General features: G+C 46.1%; 2 protein-coding genes and 1 long non-coding RNA gene across 4 annotated transcripts in view; 1 reads left to right on the forward strand and 2 right to left on the reverse strand.

Moving 5' to 3' along the window:
• The window catches only part of LOC143694377 (uncharacterized), a 28,172-nt gene extending 10,036 nt beyond the window's left edge, over positions 1-18,136 (reverse strand). Inside the window, exons 1-2 of the long non-coding RNA XR_013182844.1 lie at positions 18,072-18,136; positions 11,239-11,352 (exon numbers count right to left, since the gene is read on the reverse strand). This is a non-coding gene — a long non-coding RNA (uncharacterized LOC143694377). The remainder of the gene's footprint in view (positions 1-11,238; positions 11,353-18,071) is intronic.
• Positions 1-22,521, reverse strand: part of LOC143694378 (uncharacterized) — a 470,045-nt gene that overhangs the window by 120,508 nt on the left and 327,016 nt on the right. The window lies entirely within an intron of this gene.
• Positions 1-22,521, forward strand: part of GPATCH2L (G-patch domain containing 2 like) — an 84,542-nt gene that overhangs the window by 12,369 nt on the left and 49,652 nt on the right. The window lies entirely within an intron of this gene.

Below are 22,521 nucleotides of genomic sequence, written 5' to 3' on the forward strand. Positions count from 1 at the left end.
GGCTGAAGGCCCCAAAGAAGCCACAGCAGGGTGATGGTACGGACCTTCTCTTTCAGCCTCATACTGATCAGGCACATTCAGCTGTTCTGACAGTGCCCAAAGTATGCACTCATATGTTTCTGCTCTGAAGAAGCATCTTCATCATACAATACAGGGTTCTCCTTAACCTAAGGCCTTGTTCCTGAAGGAGCAAAACCTGTCAGATACCTCCACCAAAATCTCTGGGGTGGTCGAGACCTATGATGTGTCATCTAGAATATGAGAACCAAGATCTGGTTCTATGATCATATAGTCTACTGATCTGCCTCTGATTTCCCTTAGCTTTGGCTCTGTTGAGCCTTGCTGTAGTGCAAATATAACCCAAATTTCTTCTTCAGTAAAAAAACCCAGCAACACTTTTATTTCTTGTGCCAAATCCAACCACAGGAAACGCATACGTAAGAAATGGCAGTTTCCATTCACATATATTCCATTTTGGTCATTTTAAAACCCAGTGACAACCTGGGAGCTACTCTAAATCCAGATGAGATGAACACAGATGCAAGCAGAAACAGTCCATTCCACCCTTGAATAGTTGATCTCTTTACCAGAGATTTCTAGTCCATTATGGGGAACAAACTACTGCCTGGGCTTATTTCATGCGGTGTACGTTTTCTCTACCATTAGGCTTGGCTCATGGACAGGCTTCATTGTCACTTTTGAGGATACAAAGGAGACATTTCCAATGTCCAGCAACTCCCCTGTGCTCTGTATTGGTGCTGTAACCTCATGGTTTCCTTTGTACACAAACTCTGCATTTCTTCCTTAAGCTGCTTCTGGCAGCTCACCATTTCACAGTTCTTGCCTATGGCCAGGAAGAGCATCATCTGTCAGCTACATCTGGAGCTGCCATCCTGCCTTCTCCCAGGGAGCCCAAGGGGTCCTTTCCAGAGGGCCAGAACAGCAGTTGTGACAGGATAAATTTAGGTTGGGGAGAGGTACCTTGACTTCTGCTAGTTGTAATTGCAAGGAAGAATCTTGTTAAATTTTGAGCCAATATCCTGACTTTTGTTTAGCCTATAGAAGGCTAAACATGACTTGGTGTCCCCCTGCTCAAATGTTGTTAGTAAGTACTCAGAAGTAAATACCCAGACACCTGGAATCAGATGAGGGAGAGTATCTGAAAGAGGTAAAGGAAAAGAGTGGTGGAGAGAGTGTCCAAGCTCTGTGTAACTACATACAGACACCCAACCTTTCCTTCTGCCTGAGAAACTAAGGCTGAATTAGCCTTGGGTGCAGAGCGGAACTGCTGGGGATGTCCCTAATTGGCTGAGGCAATCCATACATGGAACTGTGGATGCTTTGGCCTTTTCTCTCCAAGCCTTCCTCTCACTTCATGCATGGCAAGGATTTAGCAAGCATCTCCACATTAATCCTGCTCCTTGCCAGCATTTCAGGAAATGACAGTGTCCCAGCCCTGCAAAGATACACAGGTGAGCTGCACTGCTGCATATGCATGGCCTTCTGGCTGGGCATGTATGTTCTACAGTGTCATCAGCCATGGTGAGGTGCTGTGGCAATACTGCCCTACTACTCTCTTTTCTCCTTGGTTCCGACTCAGATCCTCAGGTTTTGGCATCTCCACACTCTTCCTCAATGGAGAACTAGGGATCTGAGGTAGGTGGTCACACTTGGGTGATAGAGAGAAAACAGATCTTGAAGAAGAAATGGGCCCTTCAGGCCTTACCTGCTTTAGTAATGCTTTTGGGAGGCAGTTTTTGTGGACCTGCTGTTTGGCCCTCTGTCAGCTGTGTCTCCTTTATGCTGTTTGTTAGAGCTCCTTTAGTGTCTTGTAGAAGATGCCGTTAGGAGGAGGAGGCCACAAAACTGTTGAAAACATCTTTTCTGCACATCTTTCTCACGCACCCCTTCCATCACTATCCATCCCCACACAGGGATTACATCTGCACTTCCCACACACTCACCTGGGGACCCCATACACCCACACCTATGCACACTGACACAAATGCACCAGAGTCTTATTTTCTGTGTTCCCTGACCTTCCTTTCCTCTTCCCATCTGTTTGTTGAATAATTCCTGGCTAAATAACTTTCTCTGGGCAGCCCCTGGGCTGGGGCACAGGGACTTGCCCCCCTCTCCTGCCTGGCTGTCCAGGGGGCCTTTGAACATGTGTTTCTGGGAGGCAGACACCAGCTGGCTGGGTGACATTTGCATAGTCAGCTAAAAGCCCATGAGCTGAGCTGGGAATGTCTGGAGGAGCCCGTGGCAGGATGGAGGGAAGAGAGAAGCGCTGGTCAGCTCGAGGTCAGCTGGAACAGATTTCTCAACAAACAGACAGATGGTGAAAGGAGATGAGGGGTGGGGGGAGCATGCAAAGGCTCCTACATCAAATATGTTAGTCACTAAATGCAGTGTAAGTGACCAATCTGCCTATGGGCATGGAAGTCACCATGCTGCTTCCTTCCAATCCCATGGGGTGGATGTATCAGGTGAGCACAGGCTCTCATTGCTCTTTGTGCAAGGAAGGGGAACAGGGTGGGCCATGGAGCAGGGAATGGGCAGGGAGAGGCATGGGCCCCTATGGGGTCCCAATGCTGTGAAGCAGGAGCTGGAGGCTCCATGCAGCCTCCTGCAGTGAGCCAAAGGGGCCCTGTTGCCCAAGCTCCATCCAGGCACCAGCAGGGCTGCATGACTGTGAGGACTGACCCCCAGCTTGTCAGGCCACACTGAGCTCACAAAGCATCACCCAGCTGGGCAGGTTTGGGACTTGCATTTGCACAGTCCCAAGCACAAGGTACCCGCATCGTACAGATCTCCCCATCACTGTTGTTCCTGCCTGCTGTTTGCCTCACTTCCCCTCCCTACTCCAGCTAATTTCATTGGACTGAAAATAATAAAGCAATCTGTATGGTTTTGCTCCTACAAGGACATGTCTTTGCCATTCCAAAATAACAGCAAAACATATTTATGAGCCCCTGTGCTGCCTTTGCCCTCTCTGCTGATCACTGTTCCCGGCTGCCTGCCTGCTTTCATGCTCTTTTCCCTCTGCACAGCCCATTCCTCAGGACAGAAAGTACACTTTATTTTTTCATCCCACAGCACCTTTTGGAGCACTGGAGAAAAAAGCGCTCCCTTAGCATGGGAATTACTCAGGCAGAGAGAACTGGCTTTTGTCCCCAGTGCTTAGAGTGGCCACAATTGAATACTTCAGGATAAAAAGGCCAGGAAACGCTATAATGGACAGTTAGGGGCTAAGCTGCCCAGGGATTGCTGTTTTCCTCCTTCCAAGGTGTTTAGCAGTTGCCACATGTCCTTGACCAGAAAGGTTCAAAAATTACTTGTTCTCTTTAAAATCCTGGGCTTATATCCTCCATGTACCACTGGTAACTGCTAGAGGCTAGTTATGTGCTGTATTATGAGGTATTCCCATTACATATCCTGTTTTTTTTGTTTTTATTCTTTAGGAGAAATGGAAATGCAATGCATTTATGTAATTTTTAATGCACTTTGACTTTTACTTTTTTTCCCGAATGCTGTTGCCTAGATGGTGCTAAATCCTCTCCCGAGGGATGCAAACACATGTTACACATGTTCCCCAAGCAGACAGATGTTACAGGAATGTGTAAGGAAGTCTGTCACTCAGGCCAGCTAGAGCAGGGAAATTGCACATAAACTCCTTCTGTGTATGATCCCATCCCATGTAAAGTGGGTCTTCATGTTAAGCAAAATTAACGAGGCTCTGATGGCACCAATAAGCCTTAATTGACCTGGTCTCACCTGGGACCCACACCTGGGAGCTTCATTTAAGCTCAGCTTGGGCCACTCATCACCCTCCTGAGCTGTGCTATAGTTCTGCCTCTCTCTAGCTTGGCCTCGTTTCCTGACCTCAGCCCTAGGCTGCAGCAGTGTCTTCAGCCCTAGCTCTTGCTGCTCCTGATGGGACTCCCTGCATGAAGCCTGGGCCTGGTTCCTCACTTTGCCATGCTAGGGCCATGGGTGGGTCCTGTAACCAGCACTCAGCTTTGCCTCCAAGCACCTGCTCCAGTTCTGCAGGACCATGCCTTGATCGGTGAGGACACTGTCTGTGCTGGGATCATCCTTGGCTATGATCTCATGCCAGAATTTCCTTGTCACTTTTACCTTGTCCTGGCTTAGCTTCATCAGCAGCCTCTTTATGGTGACGGGTTTTTTTTTGGAAGTCCAAATAATGGTAAGTAATCTCTTTTCTCACAATTATATTCAGAGATTTCTAGCAGGCTAAGGATGGCTGATTTTCTTTTAGAAAAGCATTTCTGACTTTTCCTCAGTTTCCATTCCTTTTTGATCTTCCAGTTTGGTTTTTTCCCTGTAGCCTGGAGATACTGATGGGCAGAGGCCCCTAGAACAATCTAGACTGTTGTGGGCATTGGTCAATGGTATAATTCTCTGCACTCTGAGCAGTAAACACAGACATTCCCCAACTGCTCAAATCCTGCCTTCAACTTCTCCAGTTAACTGTAGAGCTTTTTAATGTAAGAACACCTATCTGGAAGAAATGGATCTTACCTTTCAACACTGCCTGAATTTCTAACCTATTCAGTACTTTTTTTAACCCATAGTTTCTTAAATAATTGACTCCACTGAAGTACCAGGTCATCTTAACTCACTTCAGCTCCCTTTGCATTTGATCTAGACGTCTTGTTCTGATACACTGGGAATGAGCAAGAGAGATGTCCTTTGCAGTCAGGAAAGTGTCATGCATGCCTGTTACAAGATAGAAATAGTAATTGTTATTAGAGCTCACTATATATGAAGCAAAAGGAAATGTACTGCCATTGTTTTTCTCAAAAAGTCTTGAATTTGGTCTTCAGGGCCTTATTTATCACTTGGAAATATTCACATGCCTGTTGGGATTTCATCAGAACATTTGCAAATCCCCCAAGTTTTCTGAATTCTCGCAGAGGAGGCTCTTCTGTCTTAGGTGTAAGTTATTCTGTTGTTCTGTGCCTCATGTTTGCCCTCTAAAGAGGGAAGTGTTCAGTGCAAGTGTCCCATGCAACCATCAGAAAGCTGCATTTGTGCTGTGTGGGGAAGTGTGGTGGGATGCAGCAGGGCAGAAAGGGGGCTCACCACACAGGCTGTTCTCACCTGCCACTTGTTCTTGTTTGGGTCAGATGTGCTCCTCAGTCTGAATGTACCTCTGCACTCCACTGCACTGTCTGAATTACCACCAATGAAGTATGCAGGGAAAGAGAAAGTGAGGTTGTGCCAGCTCTCTCTGCATACACACATGCACACCTTATCCCAAACCCTGCCAGCTCCTGGTAATCTGAGTGCTTTTGTACCTCAGAACTTAAATGTGTGCTTCCCACTCTATGGGCAGCTGCTGCCAAATGCCCAGCTCATGTTTTGTTTTATGAATCCCTTGCTTCTGTGAGGCTTTATTATTATTATTCTTTGAGCTAAAATGGATCCATGACCTTGTGGGACAAGGACACCAGCCTGGCTGGCAGTGTACATGCTTTCTTGTGCTTGCACTCTCCCTCCCCTCCACAATTACTCTTCATGCAGCACAGAAAATAAAGCATTCCAGCAAAATATGACTGCCCCTCTCAACGGGAGGTCACCAAGGCTTGGGCTAGCACAAGAAAAAGAAAGCCCAGGGAAAGAGCTGCTGCTTTTTGATTTACGTGCTGGCTGGGCAAAAGGAGAGACTGCTGAGTGCAAGGAAGGTACTACAGCAGCTGCTAATTGAGTAATCACAGCTCAGAGCTGTGGAGAAGGTGGCAGGAGCAGCCAGAGGGACCTTCTCTCCTGCCTGGCAGGAACCCTTGATTTCTCTTCTTGCCATGGGTTTGAGAGCAACAGGACAGGTCTATGTATCTGGTTTGTGACATTGCATAGCACAGTTGCTATGCCTCTGCCATAGCCAAGTCTGCCCCTGCATTTGCCTCTTTTCCTCATGCTTCCTTTAAAGCCTTTCTCACACCTGGAAACTTTTATGCACTAGTTGTATATCTGAATAAACAAACCCTTTTCTTGGCTCTGTGTCCAGCCCTTGGTGCAAAGAGTTGGGAAGTTGAATAGCTTGCCTTCTCCCTGTGCTGGACATAGGATGCTCATCATGAGCATGCCCTTATGCACACTCCACCATCTTTTCTGTTCACATCTGGACACTGGGGTTTTTGAGGCTGAATTCAGCAAAAACTAAAATCACTCCTTCCTGCAGCTGAGTGCAAGATGCTGCAGTTGCCAGGGTTGTGCAAGGGGGATATGACATCTCCTGGTATGACTGGGCTCAGACAGGGACCTGCTGTTCCTTGCTCCTGCCTCTGTCCACACTGAGCTGGCAGCCACTGAAGTTCCCGCCTGAATGTGAATTTCCAGGCACAAGTTCCACATTGCCACTGAGGTGAACATCATTTCCCAGCCCTGGTAATAATCCATTCCCTCCATGCTGAATCATATCTCTGATCCCAGGACCATGCTGGAGCTCAGATAGCTGCAACTGGAGAGGCAGGGTGTGGGCAAGACCAGACCTGAGCCCATGCCTTTGTCAGTTTTTCTGAACTCCACAAGTCTGGCATAATCATTCCCCTGAATCTGAATACCACTCCTCCACCTCCTCCATGGATGAGCAGATATTATTGTGATAAGCCTGTGTTTTTCTCATACTCTGGAGGAAGGCTATTACTGCACTAGTCAGAGCAACCAAGATATTTGTTTCTGGCTGTGAGGGATGCTCAGAGAGGGAGGACAGGCAGAATCCCTCCAGCATCACTAGAGGTCTCTCTTTATCTGTATGTGCTTGTCTGCAGGCCAATGGGAGAAAAATACACTTGCTCAGAATAATTTCTTTATCTGCTTCTTGACATGTCACAGCCCTGTAGAGCATGCAAGCCCAGGAAGTTATAGGGCTGAGTTCTCCTTGGTTCAGTTTCTCTGGAGAGTGTTTCTGTCTGTCATCAGTCTTCTGCTGCTCTTCTCTCCCAAGCCCTTCTCAGCTCTTCAGGGCTCTTCAGCTGGATGGCATCAATAGCCCTTTACCCTTAGTCAGCCCATCCCAGGCTCCAGAAATGATTTGCCAAAACCATGGTCTGAGCTTTCTAGGATCTAGTAAAGAGCTGGTCCTCTCCTGACTCCTCACCCTCTGGACCAGCTGTCAGCAGTGTCTCAGCTTGCCCTGCTGTTCTCATGCCTCTGTAACTCCTCTGTGTGCTTGATGGGTGTTGCAAAGTCCTCCAGCATCCCAGCAAAAAGCACCAGCAGCAAAATATTGATGTTGTTTGGAGTTGACAGCAGTGGAAGGAGGGAAACTCTGACTGGTGCTAAGATTTTTAGATCATTGTTGTCTGCTTTCCAATGTCTTGCTTCATTGCAACACTGGTGAACCACATTCTCAAACAAAAATTTGCTTTGCAGGCTACTTGGAGCACAAGGCCTTCTCAAGGAGCTAGAGTATCCACTTTTATGAGAAGCACTTTGGTCTGAACACTGTGGCTTGTCTTCCATGAACTGTTCAGTGGCAGGCAATGAGCCACAGCATGGTGACTTCAGGCACAAGCACTTCCCTTTGATGTGAAGGCCTGGGCCCAGCAATGTGATGAATCAAGCATCAACTGCTTTTTCAACATAGGAGGGAAGTTTGCTTCTATATTGTTTTCTTTTCCATATGGAGAGATATGGAGCAGCCATCACTATGGTGCAGGCAATGCCACAGCATCAGGACCCCTGCAGCAGTTCTGCAGAGTGATTTTGTCAAGGGCAAGAGTTACCCAGCCAGTAAGCAGACTCCTAGCAGGCAGTAGCTAGCCTGGCCTCGCAGGCACTGGACATACCAAAAGCAGCCTTTGGAGTGTGCAAGTAGACTTCATGTGGCTTCCACCTCTACCCTGCTGCATGCTGAGCATGTGTCCCCTAAATAAAATCACTAGTAGCAGGGGTGAAGGATGTGCTGCAACTTTTCCTAGCTCTGCCCAGCTCTTGGGCTCAGCTTGTTATGCAAGGTTCTCCGTTATTTTCTTCCTTCTATTTTTCTTTTTATTTTTTAAGGTGAGAAATGGATGAACCGTTTGGGCTTAAGTAAGACATATAAGCATGAGGTAGACTGCAAAGCCAGACTGCTTCTCAGGGCTCTGTCAGTGCTCCCACAGTCTCTTCTGAGACTCCCTTACTGCTGGTTTAGCCCTCTTCACTGACACAGGCTTGCAGCTCTGGAAGCCCAGACTAGCAGCCTTGCTGCCAGCCCCCAACATGACCTGTAGCCCTTGGTGGCAGTGATTCAGCAAGACAAGCCATGTGGATCTGGAAATCTAGGCCTGGTGGTGGGAAGTGAACTTAGAGAATCCCTGCCATGGCCTAGAAAGGTGAAAGTACTGTAGACACAGGTGGTGCAGTCTGCTTGCATGTAGCTAAAGATACTGATTTTGATATACTACTGGCCCTTTGGAAGTCTTTTAGATTAGATCTTTGTCTTGTTTTGTATTCATCAACTGCTCCCCCTGATATATCCTTGCTAAACTTCCACTGAGCAGAAAGATGGACAATACATGACATGGCATATGAGAGACTTGGGAAACATGAAGAAATAGAATGTCTGCAGCTTTCTTGTGATGCAATTTAACTTCTGAGCCCAGCAAGACAATGGTTGAAATGACTGGTTCATTCATCAATTGTTTCATTTTTTTACTATCTGCTCCTTTGCTCTCATGCTGTGCTAAATGCCAGAAAAACCAGTGAGAATGTAATATTCCATGCCAGGAATATTTTCTAAGAGGAGCTAACAAGTGCCTGTCTCTCATAGATAATAAAGGTAGACATACTGGAGTCCTGTTCCTCATGGTGAGGTCCTACCATCTGCTTCTCCTAGCTGCATGTGAATTGATTATTTTTATTCTATCCCTCTGGCAAATTTGCAAAATTGTTCACTGCTACCTTTGCATCCTGCTGTGGGTTCTTCTGTGAGGAGCACTGCAAGGTGAGATGGAGTGAGGTGTTCTGAATGCTGGAATCCTGTAAGTGTGTGAGGCCTGATGGTGACAGTGACACAGAAGCCTGCCTTAATGCACTGAAGAGGAGAGAAATGATGCAATAGCTGTGCACTGCTCCTCTGTGCTTGTTCCTGGAAGGTTGAGATGCAGTGGACCAGATTTGGTCTTGCTGGGTCTCTGCAGCTCAGAGAACTGCTCTGAATTAGGAGCAGAGTGGATGTTGAGATGTGCTACTGTCATTTGTCTTTCTGATAGATTTTTCTCTTGGATAATCTTTGTTTGAGAGAGCTCAAAAGGAGAAAAATGATTCCTAGGGCAGCGTTTCTTCTGCATACATGTAGCCTCACTCAGGTCAGCATTGGGCACGTTTGCAGAATCAGCCAGCTTAGTAAAGGCTAAGAACATAAAGTAGATCTGCAGAGGAGTGGGGTGCTTTGGTTTCCTGGGCAAGAATTCAGAGAGGCCACTGTGTAATAGCCAGTCCAAACATACCTCAAAAAGAACCTCTGGCAAAACATTGTCAGATGGTATCCTTCACTGTCCTGTGGATTCCAAATTTGGTGGTTTTTCCTACAGTATGCATGGTGAAAGAGTCAGTGCTTGAAATACAAAGATCATCTGAATTTGTGACTTGGGAAATGGACAGCTTCCCAAAGAGGGAGAAACCAGTACATTAACTGAGATCCAAGACCCAGAAAGGGTGGACACAAGGGATGTGTCACATCAATCCTTTTTAACATGGTGCACTGGTACATAAAACCTGGATATATTTATCCTGTGATCTCTCATCCACCAGGGAACTGGAAAAATTACCAGATATATTGTGAGCTGGGGAGAGGATTGTCACCCACAGAGCAGGCACTTGCCTTTCTTTACCTGCTTTCAGTGCCGTGTGGTTTATGCACAGGTGTATTAATGTACCTGTTATGTATGAGAGAAGCAGAAAGAGTGACGCCTGCTGCTGATTTCAGTGGGATTTAGGAGGCCTAAAAGCCTGGCTGTAGATATGTTTAACCCTACTCTGTTGTGTCCTTGCATCTCAGAGATTGCTGTACATGTTTGCAGGCACACAGGCAATTATCAGCCTGCATTTCACTGTGTGCTCATGTGTTGGTGGCATCTCCATGCGCCCAAGTCTCTGCCTGGGGGTACAGTACAGTGCTGTAACTAGGAATGTCCTGGAGCCAAAGCTGCTGTAGTAATTACAGCAGATAAACTGCTCTGCTTGAGGGTTGCTGTCCACACCAGACTGCAAGGCAGGCAGCCTGGCTTTACCACTGAAGTCTATTCATTTTAATAAGAGGGACACCCTGAGTTATTAAGAAGAGTGTTTATTACTGTCGCAGCACGCTGACAGCAGCTTCCATCATCGTTAAAAGGCAGATGTGGGGGAGGAGGGTAGGAAGAGACATGCTCCTGTCTCAGAGGGTAGGACCCAGCTGGTAAGGAGGCTGAGGGCTTCAGGGCTTTCCCCTCTGCCCAAAAGGAAGTTGCCAGTGGAGAAGAAGCCTTCAGGGAGGATGGAGAGGGAAGCTGTGGGGCCCTGTTCAGTCTAATCCTCAGGTTCCAGACTAAATAAAGTCTGTTCTGTGTGGGAGAGAGCCTTACCTGCCTCATGTTGTGCAGGGTCTGGGAGGCTGCAGGTAGTGGTAGGGAAACTGAGGAGAGCAGCAGCACTGGTACTTGCTGGGAGAGGAGGGTGTAGGATGCTGATGTGGCTGCTTGGTCCAGGAGAGAAGTCTCAGCACCTTTCTTGGCTCTCTTATTTAGTGGTGGCACCAGCACTGAGCTGTATGGTTTGTACAGCCCTGTCTGGGGCCCCTTACCTGTGACATGTGTGAGGATGTCTCAGTGTACAAAAGCAGGCTCTGACTCAGGGAATGGCACAAGCAGACCTTCACCCATCACTGTCTGGACACACCTTTCATTTTAGCAATTGTCTTATAGATGAGATATTTGGCATAATGCTGGAGTTTGTAGGTTTCAGGGAAGAGTAGGAGGAGTTGGTGAAGAGGTGGTGCTTACGCACAGAGTGAACAGCCAACATTAGTAGATGGCTTTGTTGATGTTTTCACTATGCAAATGAAACCTGAAGTTTAGAGGAGCCGCTGCCAGTGCAGGACAGGACACGTGGCACCAATGAAAAGGATCTGCACACTACGTTCCCACTCTGCCCCCAATGCTTTCACATTTCTGAGCACCCAAGACATGGTTGTTCTCAGATATAGATGTTTATGGAGCCAAATCCCTCCTGGTTACTGGGACTCACCTTTCTTATGTTCAGTCAGAAACAACTTCACCCAAAGCTGGAAAGGGGCTTCATTACTCTGTTCCATGATGTACAAAGAAAAGTCATCAAAGCTTTTGGCTTTCAGCTGACGAACTGTAATTTCAGATACTACTTTCAGTTTTTAAACAAAAGAAAGAAAATGTACTTAAAATTTCCCTGTATTCCTCCCACATGTTACCTCTCCCTAATTTATTCTCCACTATATTCAAAACTCCCCCAAGTCCTTCTCTCTGGGCTTCCTTCTCATTTCTACTCCTTCTGGATTAGAATTCCTGACTTCTAGGTTAAGTACTAGAAGAGTTACAGCACTACTGGGGACATCAGCTCTCCCATGCCACTTTCCCTCCTGAGGGATGAGGGGGACAAGATGACCTCGGTAGTGACTGTCATAGGATGGAGTTGATGATCCGTATGGATCTTCCTGGTGCCCTTTTTCTGCTGCAGCACCTGTCATAGGTGTTAGTGGAAAAACGCACTCCCTCCTGTGCTCCCTATAGAAGTTAAAGGTCTCTGCAGCCCCAAGAGGAGCAATTCTGTCCCAGCAAAGGTGTGATGGGGGACTAATCCTTGGTGGAAACTCCAGATGTCCTGTAACTTCATAATGGAAACAGCTGACTGGTGTACCCATGATTTTATCCCACCAAACGACGGTGAATGTGAGGGAGTAGATGGAAAAGAGATATATGGCAGGGCAGTCTGCAGGTGAGCAGAAGGCTGGTGGGAAGCTTGGAGGAATGTTCCAGTTAGGGAGAAGCCTGCATCCTGAGCCAATGGTGTGTGCTCTGATGTGCAAGTCCTGCTGCAACTGTGCTCAGTAGAGATGAAGAAGGGTCCTTGTTCTGTGTGACTTAGTGCCTTGCTGACTGCAGAAGCTTTTGCTGGTCAGATGCCTCTGGTGGCCGGGGACAGCTCTGGCTGCTCCCCTGGCCCTCACCCACCTCATTGAGGCTCTCCAGCCATGTGTGACATTAAGGCTCCTCTAGGTCTCGGCAGGTTTTGCAAGGTTGATTGGGACCAGCGCGTGTCACTCTCGGCCACTTCCTCATCACCATAACTCTGGGCTGAATAACAAGAGGCCGAGAATCTGCTAACGCAGGCCCCGGCAGAATGCCCCATCACTCTCTTTTATTCCTACTGGAGATTTATGCTGCCTATCTCCCTTCCCTTTGTCCACCAGCCGGGTCCTATAAGTCATGTTCCTGGGCTGACAGGTCACGTGTCCAGTGCTGCTGCCCTGTCACAGTGACTGATGCCAGGGGGTGATTAAAAGAGAGGAGGGGTGAGAGGTCAGCAGCAGGCAGCATGATGCGAGCGGGGGGATGTAATTATCACTCCTGTGACATACTGCTGAGGGCTTTCATGGATCGTCACCCGGGCTGGAGGTGGGGAGGGCGGTGCTGGAGAAGGGAGGGGGAGTGGATGGACACAAGGCAAGAGTGGGCAGTAGGGTTACGGGAGGCAGGGACTTTGTGCAACCAGAGAAACCAGAAAGTGTCAGCCCTCTGTTTGGAGAGGCTTTTGACCACTTAATAATGTTTTAAGTTCCCTCCATTGCTGCATCTCAACCCTGACAACAGACCATAGACAAAAGTGCCTTCAGAGATGTGTGCTTTTCCTGGTACGATTTAATGGAGAAACTGGCAGCCTCAGTAACCCACTGCCTTGTGCTGGCACTGCTCATCTCCTTCTGCAACTCCCTTGTCTGGAGCCTTTTATAGACAAGATGAGACTTTTTGGGTAAACCGTCTCCCAGATACACCATGCAGTCTTTGGATGTCCCCTTGGAGCCCCAAGGTAGAAATGGGATCTTCAGCAGAGCAAATAATGAGGAAAAAGTGGTTGAATACAAACTGAAAGGTAAATATCTCTGTCCTGGAAAAGAGGAGTTTAGATGGAACAGGAGAAAATGATCATAAAGCCATATAAATGAGAAAAATATTTGAGATTCTGACAATAGGAAGATTAAGAATGCTGACTGGCAGATATGGGCTGGAGAGTCTAAAACGGTGTTGAGAATTGTCTTAGCAGTGAGCAAAGTTTTAAGTATGGTTAGATTCCAGCACTGCTGAGCTTTGGGGCAAGAGTGAGAAGAGAGTTCACTGTTTCTGTCTCTAGTCTGACTTAGGTAATTCCAGGATACTAAAATTTTGCTATGCATTCTATTTGTGCTTTTGAAGGTTCCATTGCTTAAGCTTGAGTTTCTAGTTTGGTCTTGTAATGGGGAACCACTTCATCAAGGTGTTTCCTAAGCTAGGACTTAGATACTCTTAGCCTCCAAGAATGTATGAGACCACTTCCACTTCCCATGCTTTCAGTGACTCAAACTGTCATGGTGAGCCACAGATTAGCACAGGTATGCCTCATTATAAGCCTGAAGTTTAGCATTAGGCTCTTGGACTCTGCCTGGGAAGGTGGTGAAGAACATACAGTGCTGTCATGCCCTCAGAATTGCAAGAGGCAGGAATGCAAGTGTGGCTCAGGTAGGCCCACAGCCATCCTCTAACAGGAGCTGCCCTCTGTGAGCCACAGCAAGATTCATGAGACAGGCAGATGTGCCCCATCACTAAGATGTTCCCCTAAACTTCTGTAGTTGGATGATGGTGATGTGGACAGCTGTACCTGGTGCCATTTTGAGCCTTTGGTTACTGTTTTTGACAGTACAGGAAATGACATCTCTTTATGCTCAGGGGTGAGTATGTACATCAGCACTGCTCTAGTTGTCTCTCAGAGGCAGAGATGGAACTTTTTGGGGAAATTCATTAGCCATAAATAATTTATGTTTAGAGGAAAAATATCACTGAGTCAGCTAGGGTAAATATTATTCATGCAGTCTAAATTAAAAGATAAGTGTATTCTAAACATTGTCTTTCTTACTAGCTCTGGACAGAATTACTGTCACACCTCATTGAAGCTCAGAACTTAATTTATCATTAAATTACCTAAACTTAGAAAGAAACTCAGCAATATTTGCAGTAGGTAATCTTCAGGCTCCAAGTTGCCAGGCATCTTTGCCTTTCATTCAGAGAAATTAACATTTCCTTCAGACACATTTCCTCAGATTCTCAGCAGTATCATGGTACCTGTATAGTGTCTCTTCTATCTGCTTTGTTTCATCATAGCCATGCTGGGAGGCATAGACAGGGCTTTGTTAATGCCTCATATTATTATCATCATCATTCAGTGCTAGTGTGGCTCCACTATAGGTTTTCAGATAAGTGTTCATTTCTGGAAGGGACTATGGTTATGGGTAGCCTCTGTCACATTAACAGAATGTTGTCAATGTATTTACAGATTCGGAGAAAATATAGAAGGAAGAAATGCTAAAAATTAATCTAATCCAGCCAAAGTATACTTACATGATTCTTTCCAAATTCTTCCCTACCCTTGTCTTTAAGAAAAATTATACACTTTCTAACCAAATTATTTCTAAAATTTACTACATATACAACTAAAAAGGTATTTGAGCTTTCTGAATCTCCCTTGATGCAGTTTAAGGGTACAATTTTTTCCTACCTTCCAAAGACCCTGCCTCTTCAGCCTGCTATGGATTTGAAGATTGCCATCATGCCTCCTCCACTCTTTTTCTCTAGACTAAACAAACCTGGTTACAGTCTTTTCCCTGCAGGCCAGGTTTTCTAGATCTCCAACCATTATTTCTTAACTTCCCTGTGGCCTTATGGATTGTTTGCTTTTCTATTTGAACTTCAGTGAAGAGTGAAGAACAAGGAAGGGCCAAGAAGTCCAACATAGACCTTAGTAAAACTGAGAGCATAAGGATTAGAGGAAAATATTATACTTTACTGGAAATCAGCTCAGAAGATATTGAAAATTTGAAGGGTGGGAACTGGGAATTAAAAAGGATAAACCTAACCAATATGGTGTCCGCTGAGTCATCTCCTATTTGGTGATGCTGGAATAGATGCTTTTTTTAGTGTGGCTTAAAGAAATCTTGTCACTTAAAGTAGTAGTAGGGACTGAAAATGAATAGGCTTGGGAAATATGATACCAAAAGTGAAAGAGTAGAAGGTTACTTGGGTTGAAAAAATCTGTATGACTACATCCCAGATCTTTTGCAACTCTTAAATCTTAATAAAAAGTGTGATTCCTTGTGTTCCTTTTCCAAAAGAGTTCTAGGTGGTGACATTGGCAGGAAATGTTTGATGAACTGAAAATTTTAAATCAAGGAGGAGTTCCAGATATGAAATGTGAGTATTTGTGTTGGAAACCTGGGTTGTAGGGCTGATGTAGGTTATTACAGCATATGGACTAGAAAGACCTCTTCCATACCAAACAAATCAGTTGTAATCTTGCATGCTAAGTGCAAAATCCCTTTCTTCTTTAGTCTTCAAATGCAGATTCATTCCACAAAAACATTTGATGAATTTCAAACAGCAAATACACTTGAGAGAATTCAACTGCAACAAACAAGCTGTCAGTGGAGAAATGGGCTAAATTTGGCAAATAGAGTATTTGCTGGATATTGCTCACTTAGGTTTACAGGGGACTGGAAAGGACATGCCAAAACAGCTGTTCCTAGTCTTTGCACAAAAGATGTTTCTTGAAGAAGGCATTAGGAGTCTCTTATTCTAGAGGAGAAAAGACAAGTGAAAGGGAAAATTTACTGATGATGATGAGCTCTGGCAATAGTGATGGGAGGCAAAAGGATATGGTAGTTAACAGAGGGACTGGATGATGATAGGCAGGGAGAATGAGAGCAACAGATAGGAGTGGGAGACACCAGAGGGGTGGGAAGCATGGGGGAGGAGGTGAGGAAGTGAGCCAGGAGAAGACAGCGTGACTGTGTCTGATCTACACTGACGAGTACCAATGTTAACTGTCACCTCTCATCTCCAAACTAAATCACGCCTGGAATTGGAGGCAGCAAGGAGCTGATAGAGTCAGCCTTAGAGAGCCGACAAGTCAATCAGAGCGGAGATGCGTGGAGAGACACCAGCGTTATAGGGCTCGGTGCCTTCATTCATCGCAGGATTTACACCTGTCAGGCTCCCGCGGGGGGAGCGCGCCGGGACTCACTTTGGCACCATTTAAAATGGGACAACAGACACATTACTGCAATCACCCTCTGCTTTCCTGTCCTCTGGACGGTGTGTTTTATATTACAGGGAGCTCAGCTGCCTTTGTAAGTTGAATTTGAAGCTGAACACACCTCTTGCTATGCCATAAGGGATTCCCTGCATTTCAGCACCTGGAGGGCTATTGCCCATGTAAACCTGCAATGCCCCAGACCAAAGAGGGAAGGAGGGCTTCGCAGGGCAGGGGGAGATGATGAGGTAACTGTTCACTAACTAAAATGCTTCAGGAGCTATGTAGGCTGTGCAAACCTCAATACCTGAGTCTGACATAATATCTATTAGAAGAGGTCAATGGGGGCCAGAACAGGACATCGGCCTTCCTGTCTTCTTCCCAGCTCTTCTCAAATACCTGTGGTGCTCGATAAAGATTCTCCTCTCCTGTCAAAAGAGTGCCCAGATCAGAACTCTTCCCTGCTGGCTAAATCCTGGGTACCAAAGCTTGTGATACAGGCTTTGAGCTGCCTGATCTCTTAATCCAGCTGTGTGTATTCATTTGAAACTGAAAGCAGCTCCTTTTTGTCGTCTGCTTCTCAGCATTAACTTCTCTTTGATGTAATTCTTGCTTCCGATGCTCTCTCCCTTCATGGGGAAGATTAGTGTGAAATTGGCCTGCTTCTCCAGAGACTGCAGTGTTAAGCCTTCAACACTTGGTCCTTATTGGAAATCCTTAACCCACATCGAGAAGAGGGGGAGGGAAGGAAAGTGTAAGAGTTCCAGATTTGACTCTGCCAGAGCTCTGATGCCTCCTTTCCCTTCAATGTTTTGGGAGTGGGGAGCATGGATGTTGAAGGACTTAGGGATGTTCTCTGAATGATCCATGTATTTTAAAGCAGAGACTAAGATGCCATCCTAGCTGCTAGGCATATATGCTCTCAGGTTGAGAAGTGAGGATGGCAATGCAGGGGTAATCAGAGGGAACTGTGAGCATGCAAACAGTATGGCCAGGTTGGTCAGAGTGACACATTTTAGGAATTAAGCCACAAAATTGTTGCTAATCTGCTTTGAGGAAATACACTTTGAGATGAATTTCCTATGCCCATGTGGTGAGGATGGAGTGCAAGGGAGTGAATTTCTCTCTTCTTGGAGAGATGTGGGTGCAGGGTTGCCTTAGACTTCATGTAGAGCTTTTTCCTTATGAAAAGACTGATGGGTTCAGTGGGGAGAGACTTCAGTGAGCTCCAGTACTGTATTTCCTCAGTATCTATGCCTTAGACAAGTTGCTTGTGAGCATTTTCCCTTCCCCACAGTGACAGGACAACATTCCTTGCTCTCCCTTTCAGCCTGCTTCTTGCTCCTGCCTCCCCCTCTATGTCTGCTTTCTGCTTGTCTTCCATCATCCCACCGTTACATGAACTTGTACTTTAACTTCGCCAGCCACTTCCATCAGCCCTTGGACCTGTGCCTGCTCCTTCCTCCTCAATCAGTCTCTTTTGCACCCATTGTTCCTCCAGGTGCCTCTTCCCTACTCCCCACATTCTCAGGTCCTGACTTTTGCTGCATTCCAGCTCCACTATCCCCTCCTGCTTGGTCCTGCTCCATTGCCCTCCCCACAAACACATGGTGCCATTATCTAAGGAAGGGCCTTGAGCACCCCCCTTGGTTTAGCCTTGTGCTTCCTCTTGCTTGGTCACCCCCCTCCCCTACCCAGGTCTGCAAATCACTCCTTCCCATGTCAGCCAGCAAATTGGTTTATCCTCCCCCCATCCCAGCTTTCATTACCTTGCCGAAATGAAGCGATATCTCCTCGGCGGAGGCTTCCCGTCGCTGCAGCCAGTACCCAAATCATGAGAGCTGGCATAATAAATGAAGACAAAGTGCCGGCGGCCCGGGCCATCTCTCCCACTGCGCCACTAGCCGCTGCCAGCTTCATTATTCGCTTAAGTTGCCGGAGAAAATTACTTAACCCTGACCCGTGTATTAGGGCCCTGTATTAATGCTGCGACAGGCGTCTCTTACAGCAAAGAACAATTTATTAGAGCCGAAACAGGCTGCTTTTCTCTGTCATTTTTCCAATCTGAGCTTTGAACACACATCATTAAACTTGTCTGACTCTCTCCCCTTCTCCATCATTCCTTTTTTATTTTTTTAAACAGAAAGTGCTGTAGAGAATAGAGATTGTTCTGAACTCACTGAGTGCCTCAGACTTTGCCCCCTCCTTTCTCCCGTTATGCTCTTTCCTCCAATCACGTCTCCATCTCTCTCTGTCTAATTCACCCATACTCTTCTTCAAACTCTTCTTTCTGAAGTTCTCTCACATTCTCTGCTTGCTTACCTGTCCCTCTTTGTATGAGTGTCACACTTCTTTCACTCCCTAACTTTGACTAATCTCACTTTTTTCTCTGGGCCAAACTGGAAGAAATATGCTGGAAAGGCATGTTCCTAATGTCAGAATAGGGTCTGTCTTACTTTTGTTCTGGGATTTCCCGGAACAGCAGAGATCATCAGAGCATGGAGTTGCCTTATGAACTCATTTTCAGTACCACCATCCTTATCCCCCTCTCTCCAAGGGCTCACCTAACCATTGTTAGGGCCTCTACATCACCCAGCAGTCCCCAGGCAGTGTGAGCACCAGGAAGGCTTTCAGAGGACTAGCTTGCTAAAATATATGCAAATACTTTGGTGGCATTCAGTTGTGCTCTCTTCTTTAAATCTGACTCTAGTTATTGAATTGACAATGCATAGCCTTCAGTTGGGATAGATTTAGCTGGAGGCTAACCATGCAATCTCTCCCCTTCTCTATTTTCTGATGGGCTACAGAGGGAGAGAGACAAACAGAGGGCCAGAGAGGGAGAGATGAGAAGCAACCATACAAGCTCTTCCTCAGACCTCACTGGTGAAGCCTTGCAAAGTTGGTGACAGAATACTATCTGAGGAAGAAAACAGATAGTAGCAGAGGGTTTTTCAAATACTCGATCACGTTTTGTTTGATGCAAGGCCTAGATTTACTCAGCTGAAGAGAACCTGGGCAATGTGAGTGCAGAATGATAGCTCAGACTGGATATCCAAAGCTGGAGGCTACCAATTTATGGCAGTCTCAGTGGAGTCTCAGCTGTTTAAGGCTCGGTGAGAGTGTATTTGGGTTCAACTGTCAGGACTGTTCAGAGTGCTTAGCCCCTGGGTCAGACTGCCTATTGTGCTGTTGTAGTTTATCTCCAGAACCCCTCTGGCCAGAGGTCAGATTAGCTGAGGGGCTGGCAAGAAGCCTATGTTTGCCTTATTATCAATTTTATCAGTGCAGAGCTGCCTCTTAATAAAGAGGAAGATTCTGTATGAATGAGTTGACTGGTGATACTAGAAATTTTAGGCTAAGCCTTCAACATTGTTAGAAGGAGACAACATGAGCAATCCAGAATTTAAACACGCAAGCTATTTATGACAAACATTCTTCTCCATTTCCATTTTACTGGTGATTTGCACAAGAAAACAGCAAGAAATGTAAACTTTATTTAAAGAAGCTAAATATACAGACTTTCATAAATCATTCTGGTTTGAAAGGTGTCTAACTCTGGTTCTGGAGCTACTCTTAACTGTCTGCTAATAGTTTGCTCATTGCCAACAATTTTCTCATGGGAATATGTGCATGAAGAGAACCTGCTAATGATTGAATGGATCTTGGTGATGATCACCATGCCCTCCAGTTTGCTTTCCAAGAGACCATATATTCCTGGAGATGTCCTCTATTTGTCAGCAATGAAACTCGATGCTAAATGGGAGGCCTTGCCTCATGTGGAGGGTCTGCTTCTCTCTGCTTCTGTCTGGATGGCCCTGAGGAGCTGGAGATTACGAGAACTCAACACAGTCACGCATAGATGGGATTAAGCTAAGAAGGGGTAGGAGATCTGCCTGTTTGTGAGTTCGTGGAGATTATTTGTGCTACTGTGTGCAGAACTTTATACACTGTGACAGTGAGCACTTCTGTTTGCTTTTATGGTCTCCTGTGTGATCTAGGTGAGAAGTATTTCTGGTTTTACATCAATTTATTGTAAGTCTTATGCTGGATTGATTTTCCTGCAGCCTATAGGGGACAATCTGCCTCTCATCTTGAATCTAGAGGAATGGATTTGTCAAAGGAAGAGGGAAGTCCAGACTCCATAGTTTTTTTCAATCTGCAGCTGCTCAGTTGACACTCTGACTTCTCTGTTGCATCTTTTCTCTCCCATATGGACCTTGCCAAAGACCCTTTGTCATCTCAAAACCAGATTTTTTACCATTTCAAGTACATTATTGGCAAAAAATCATAATAACTACAGCATTAACTAATATTAACTGTGAGAGTAATAGGTTATATTAGTCTAATTTAGCTGGAATATTATTATCTTCCTGTCCACTCAAAATTTGTCTGGGATACCAAAGTTTTATATTGAAAAAGGAATGAAAATTGAAGTGATGGGGTTTTTTCATAGAATCATTCACATTCAAGGTGGGAGTTCAACTTTTTATCCTAGTCTCATCCCCTAGTGCTTATGTGGGCTGGATAAATTTTCAAGGCTGCTTACCTTCACAAAGAGGGAGAAAGTTATTTCTAGCAATGTCAGGAATCAAGGGGATTCTGTAGCTATTTGTCAGGGGAGTGATTGTGAGCTGAAGGACAGGAAATTCATGAAGACATAAACATGGTACATGAGATGGCTTGGGGGCTGGTGGGCTGTATCACAGTAGTGATACCTCTAGAATAGAGGAAATATCTCAGGAAGCACACACAGAAAGAGTGGTGCAAAAGCTGGATCACAGTACAGTATGGGGTAGTTTTCCTCCCCTTGTACATAATTTCTGTGAGTGATTCAGTCTAAGGTCCTAGTTTTTAGCCACCTGTTGAGGGATCAGCTAATGCAGGACACTCTGAATAGCCATGCATGACCTCCTCTTGTAGCTGGGAGGGAGGCCAACACTTCACATGTTCTTTGGCCATCAGGGAAAGGCATTTAAGATGAGCTGTGAGGTGGCCCTTTGGGAGCTGAACAGCTCCAGTGGGCTTTTGTTCAGAGTGTGCAGGCTCTGCCACCACATAAAGCATCTCTTCAGCCACTAAAACTGCTGATCTGTGGAACTTCTTCATTGCTTTTTCCTCAGATGTGATTAAGGGGTCACTGGTACTGACATGGAGAAGAGAGGTGGAGGAGATGGCAGTGAGGGTGAGAGGGGATGGTTGGTTGGTGTAGCTGCCCTTCTGCTGGGAGTCCCTCCCGAATTCCCTGCCACTCTCCTGCTTAGCCTGATAGCTCCTCCAAGTTCTCTAATCACCTTCTTGCTGTAATGAGCCTCTCATCTCACTGATGGAAATCAGGGTATTTGGTTATGAAAGGGACACTGTTAATAACACGATCTCTCTCTTCTCCACTCCATCCCCCACTCCCCCATCAACCCCCCTTCCAGTTCTCCACACAATTCTCTCAATTAATGATAGGCAGAAATTAATTTTTCCCCTGGACTGAAACAATTGCTTGGCAGAGGATTGCCAGCTCAGTTCCAGATAGGGACCTTTCCCAGCAGAGCCCAGAGAAAGGAGGAGAGACCGAGGCGATAAGCAGGGCCCTATCAGCAGCCACAGGACGCAGTAATACAAATGTTATCCTTAGAAATGTATTTAAAGAGGATATGTTTATAATTCGAAGGGGATTGTCAGGACTGCTCCCCTCCCCCTCCCCACAGATCCATGCTGCTGCGTTCTTCCTTACCACGAACTGCTCTCAACCCTCCGAAAGGCTTGGCAATGTCAGCACCCCAGGCTCCCCCAGCCCCAGTATGAGGTAGGAAAAGGGGATGCCTGGGTGCAGTGCTGGGAAGAGCTGTGGAAGGCCACAGCACCCAGCAGGCAAAAGCCAGAAAAGACAGGGAGGAGGAGCTTCTCCAGAGGTAGGGACTTGCAGCAGTTCTACTTGGATTTTGAGCAACAAGAGGCAAGGAGTCATAACTACCCTGTGCTGAAAGAAAGCAGTGGTAGAAGAATGAACAAGTACATGGAGATAAGGAAGGCAGCCCTAGCTGCCTGGAGGGTAGGAGAAGGTTAAGTACAGCCTGGGGCAGGGATGTAGTTGCTGTTGCATGTGACTCAGAAAATGCTGTCCTCTTGGCTGCTTTCTAAAATGACACATTGATAGATCCCATATGTAAAATAGCTCCATGTTTCAAAAAAGCTATCTGGCCCAACCCAACCTACCAGATGCCAGCC

This window comes from Agelaius phoeniceus, chromosome 6 (genome assembly GCF_051311805.1).
Source record: "Agelaius phoeniceus isolate bAgePho1 chromosome 6, bAgePho1.hap1, whole genome shotgun sequence".
In the NCBI taxonomy this organism is placed as follows: domain Eukaryota; kingdom Metazoa; phylum Chordata; class Aves; order Passeriformes; family Icteridae; genus Agelaius; species Agelaius phoeniceus.